The sequence below is a fragment of the Bos javanicus genome, chromosome X, assembly GCF_032452875.1.
Source record: "Bos javanicus breed banteng chromosome X, ARS-OSU_banteng_1.0, whole genome shotgun sequence".
NCBI lineage: Eukaryota > Metazoa > Chordata > Mammalia > Artiodactyla > Bovidae > Bos > Bos javanicus.
The window spans coordinates 40,924,281-40,929,709 of NC_083897.1; the positions used below are offsets into that span (position 1 = coordinate 40,924,281).

At 45.3% G+C, this 5,429-nt stretch overlaps 1 pseudogene; it reads left to right on the forward strand.

Moving 5' to 3' along the window:
• Positions 1–771: 771 nt before the first annotated feature.
• Positions 772–1,323, forward strand: LOC133242286 (ubiquitin-conjugating enzyme E2 D2-like; annotated as a pseudogene).
• Positions 1,324–5,429: the final 4,106 nt, after the last annotated feature.

The window sequence follows — 5,429 nt, forward strand, 5'->3', positions numbered from 1 at the left end:
CAGGGATGGGGGAGCTTGATGGGCTGCCGTCTATGGGGTCGCTCAGAGTCGGACATGACTGAAGCGACTTAGCAGCAGCAGCAGCACACATATATATATATGAGACAGAGAATGAATGTGTAGAAAACCAATGGTGAGTCTGTGTTATTGAGAGGGAAGAGGGGAATACATTGAACTGCTCTTGCCTAACGAGGTAACTCTCACTGGTGGACAGTTTGTGTGGCCCACCCTCCCAGGCCAGAGCACCAGGGCCTAGTGTGTCAGGCAGATCCCGGCCCGTCCAATGCTCACTCACTCCCCAGTCCTCGACACTGAACCTCCCCTCTCTGTCTTCTCCCTCTTCCATTCCCAACCCAATCCCTTCCTCTCTTCACCTACTCCACCCCTCCCCGTTTACAGTAAACTCCACCCCCTGCCACCCAGGCGAGACACTGAGCTGCGTCATCAATGTGGCCTTTGTGATCTCACGGAAATGCTCCTCGCCTGGCCCCAAGGCCCCAGTGTAGTCAGCAGAGGTGAGCAGCAGAGGCTGGCAGCTCCGGGCGGTGTGTCCTCCCAGCTGTGTGGCTTCTAGGTGGCAGTCTCCAACTCTGGACAGCGGGAGGAGGCAGTGGCCACAAACAACTAGCATCCAGTAGCTCATCAGGTCTGGTCAAGGGTTCCACTCCCTCCCTCCTCAGTTACCTTCTCTGCCACCCATCCACCTCCCATGAAGCCTGCTTCAACCCTCCCGCTAGCAGACCCTCAGCCCACCCATCTGCCTGCATAGTCTGTTGCTGCTCCTTCCACCCCGTGACCATCCTGGTGGCCTTCTTCCTGCCGCCAGGCCTGGAGCCAAAGACTGGTCACATGTAGCAGATGATGGCCCTAAACTGCATCTGCAAGGAGCTTCTAAACCTGTGCCACAGATACCCCCACTCCCCATGTTCGGGAGGGCCAGTGGACAACGACATGTTTCACTGGCAAGTGAAGATAATGGGGCCCAAGGATAGCCCCTATCAGGGAGGAGTCTTCTTCTTAAGGATACAGTTCCCTTCAAAGTATCCTTTCAAACCACTGAAAATCGTGTTCTCCGCCTGAATTTACCATCCAAACATTAACAGAAATGGAAACATCTGTCTGGACATTCTTAGATCTGAGTGGTTGCCAGCACTGACCATCTCGAAAGTACTGTTATTCATTTGCTCCATGTTGTGCTATCCCAACTCAGGTGATCCTTTGGTGCCTGAAATAGATTAGCTCTACAGAAAGGATAAGTGGAAGTTTGATAGAATTGCTCTGGAATAGATTCAGAAATACCTCATGTAATTTAAAAATAAATGATAATTGCATCGCCCTAATAAAGCTGGGAGTTCAATTTGTTGTCTTTTGTCTGTTTTGTATGAAAGGAGGTCTCCTCATTCTTCTGGGCACAGTTGTTACAGCTTCTATATCAGGGTGTGGAGGGGATGAAGGGAGTCTGAGGATGCTGGTGAGTTGGAGGAAGGATTAGTGGATGGGGATAAGGTTGGGGTTTGGGTTTACAACCAGGGTTAATCCAGTTTTAACTAAAAGTTTGCTTTGTTGAGGATTGGTAAAGCAAGAATAAGGAGTTAGTGGCTTTAGGATAAGGAGAGCAATTTTCACCAACCTGAGGTATAATTTTTACTGTGGAGTCTTTTAGAACTGACAATGCTGAGGAAAACAGTAAAGATTACAAAGCTAGATAGGTATCCATTTTATTCTGAAGAAACTTTAGGTATTTTGGTTTTGACCATGATTATATGAGGCCTTCCCAGGACAGACCCCCTACCACCATTCCCTCTCCCTGCCTCTTATTTGTAGAAAAGCCAGTTTCTTAGGCCTCCCCTGAATCACAAAAGCCTAACACAAGAATTAATGATTGAAAGGATATGACCATGCAATTACAAAAGTAGCAGTTAGACCAGGAGAAGTGGCAATAATTTAAATGGTAAAGCAGCCATGTGGCAGTTACAGAATCTTTAGCTCGTCCCTCAAATACATAGATAACAGTATCTGAGGCATATTTCATGAGTTGTTTTTCAGGTGATAAAAACCCCACCAAATGGAAGAAGTTAACTACTTGATGACCATGAACATGTAGACTCTGACCTACTGGAGCCTGAGCATTGATGTTAACCCCTGTGACATTACCCTCTTACCTCACCATCAACCAGCAAACTGTGCACAAGCTGATCACAAATCCTGCAACTCCTATCCTTCAGCTTGCTTTTAAAAATGTTTCCTGAAACCTACTAGGTAGATGAGAAATCTACTTAGTGTGATCAGGCAACTGGATTTGTATTCAATTTTAAATTAAAATATTAAATTACATTAGAATAGACATGTATGGCCAGTTGCTACTGCATCATGAAAGAAATTGAGGATTTAGTGACATAGGGACATTTTTCAGAGATAGTGTGGAAAAAGCACGAGAGCTTGGAGCAAAAAACCTGTGTTCTAATCCAGGCTTCACAAATAACTAATTGTGACTCTAAACATGTTATCTTACCCATATGAGGGCTTCTAGTGGCTCATTGTGGAGAAGGCAATGGCACCCCACTCCAGTACTCTTGCCTGGAAAATCCCATGGACGGAGGAGCCTGGTAGGCTGCAGACCATGAGGCCGCGAAGAGTCGGACACGACTGAGTGACTTCACTTTCACTTTTCCCTTTCATGCATTGGAGAAGGAAATGGCAACCCACTCCAGTGTTCTTGCCTGAAGAATCCCAGGGACGGGGGAGCCTGGTGGGCCGCCGTCTATGGGGTCGCCCAGAGTCGGACATGACAGAAGCGACTTAGCAGCAGCAGTAGCAGTGGCTCAGTGGCAAAGAATTTGCCTTCCAATGCAGAAGACACAGGTTAGATCCCTGAGTCAGGAAGATCCCCTAGAGGAGGACATGGCAACTCACTCCAGGTATTCTTGTCTGAGAAATCCTATGGACAAAAGAGCCTGGTGGGCTACAGCCCATGGGGTTGCAAAGAGTCAGATATTACTGAACAGGCATGCAACCCTTATGAACCTTAGTTTCTTCAAATACTAAATCAGAATATGGTCTATTACACTTCCTAGTTTGAAGAGTAAGATTATATTTGAAAAAACACTTAACCAGTAACATTGAATACACATTTAATAATTGGTGTTGTATTTATTATTTCTCTACATTGTATTTATAATTTTAGGTAACCTTGTTCTGGGAAGCCAGCAAGATGATTTCACATGTCAAATCTGTACTTCAGATATCCCTAGGAAGGTTGGGGGAGAAGGAAGGGACTAAGAAAATCTCGATGCTTAATTGATTTGGTAATTCATGAAAGGGTGCATTCACAAGGATGTCAAAAAGTATCCTTTCTCAACTTTTTAAAGAAATACATACAAACTTTAGAATCCAAAAAAAAAAAAAAAATCAGTTTGAAATCTTGTTACAAATGCAAATTCCTGGGTGGTCCTAAGATGGTGAAGGAATAGGATGGGGAGACCAATTTCTCTCCCACAAATTCATCGAAAAAACATTTGAACAATGAGCAAATTCCACAAAACAATTTCTGAATGCTGGCAGAGGACATCAGGCACCCAGAAAGGCAGCCCATTGTCTTTAAAAGGAGGTAGGACAAAATATAAAAGATAAAAAGAGAGACAAAAGAGATAGGGACAGAGATCCATCCCAGGAAGGGAGTCTTAAAATAGAAGTTTCCAAACACCAGAAAACCCTCTCAGCATTGGGTCTGTGGGGAGTTTTGAAATTTCAGAAGGCAACATAACCGGGAGGAAAAATAAATAAATAAACCCCACAGATTACCTGGGTAATGGCAACTGCCAGTGCTCTCAGCTGCCACCAGCAAGTGGGAGCTGAACAGAGAGGTGTGGGATGCATTATTCAGGGTAAGGACCAGGCCTGAATGCCCTGAGGGCAATCTGAGGGACCTAAGGTAAGATAGAAACCCAAACTGTGGGATAGCCAGAGAGAGGGAAAAAAAAAGAAAGAGAGAGAGGGAGGGAGGGAGAACTATCCCATGAAAAGCCCTAACCTAAGGCACTACCAGGCCGGCTCACAGAACAAAGGACTTAGCAGGCTGCAGACCAGCACATCCCCCACCAGAGTCAGGCAGGTGGGTGGCAGCCAGAGACAGAAAGGGGCAAACTCGGCCCCAGAGAGGCATCCTCTACTAAACTGCAAGCATGCTCTGTTGCTAACCAAGAGTTCTTGGGATTCTGTGTGGTTGACATCCACTTGGAGGGTCGCAGCCAGAGTAGCTCCCCAGAAGAGATACATAGCACACCTGAGAGGGGCGTGCTCTCAGCCACCCAGAAAACCTAGTGGCTGGGATGGGGGAGGAGATACGATGCACCCCCCACCTGGGGGAGACTGCACTCACCAAACACCTGGTTGCCTGAGCTGCTAGGACCTGTGAAGGGCACAAAACGCAGGCCCAACCAAGTCTGCACCTTTGCAGAGTACCTGAGAACCTGAACCTGAGTGTCTTAGATCTGGGAAGTGCATACAACCCAGGGCCCGCAGCCTGAAGCCTGAGCAATGTAGACTGGAAAAGCACAAACACCGTGAGCGGGGGCAAACCCAGTGTGGCCAAGACACTGTGAGCAATCCCCACACACGACAGGGATATTTGTTTGCAGTGTTCCTTCCTCCCCACAGCACGACTGAACAAGTGAGCCTAAATAAGTGACCACTTTTGCCCCCTTGTGTCAGGGTGGAAATTAGACACTGAAGAGACCAAAAAACAGAAGAAGCTAAAATAAACAGAAGGAACAGCTTTGGAAGTGACAGGTGCAACAAATTAAAACCCTGTAGTTAGCACCAACTACATTGGAAGGGGCGTATAGATCTTGAGAAGTATAAACCGGATCAAGGAACTAACTGTTACTGAACTGACCCCACACTGCCCTCAACAGCTCCGGAGAAATTCCTAGATATATTTTTACTATTATCATTTTTTAAATTATTTATTTTTTAATTTTTAAGTCCTCTATTACTCCTTTAATTTTTATTTTTATAACCTACTATTATCTTGCAAAAAAAAAAGACCCTATTTTTAAAGAAAACTTCATATATATATTTTATAAGTTTTGTGACTTTTTTTTAAATATTGCATTTTTGAGAGTCTAACCCCTACTCTAGATTTTTAATCTTTGCTTTTTGGTATTTGTTATCAAACTTTGTACCTTTAAGAACCCAATCTTCACCACCCATTTTTACTTGGGAATGTGATTACTGGCTTGATTTCTCTCTCCCCGTTTTGAATCTCCTTTTTCTCCACCAGGTCGCCTCTGTCTCCTCCCTACCCCTTCTCTTCTCTACTCAACTCTGTGAATCTCTTTGTGTGTTTCAGGCTGTGGAGAACACTTTGGGAACTGATTATTGGCTGGATCTGTCTCTCTCCTTTTGATTCTCCCTTTTCTCCTCCTGGT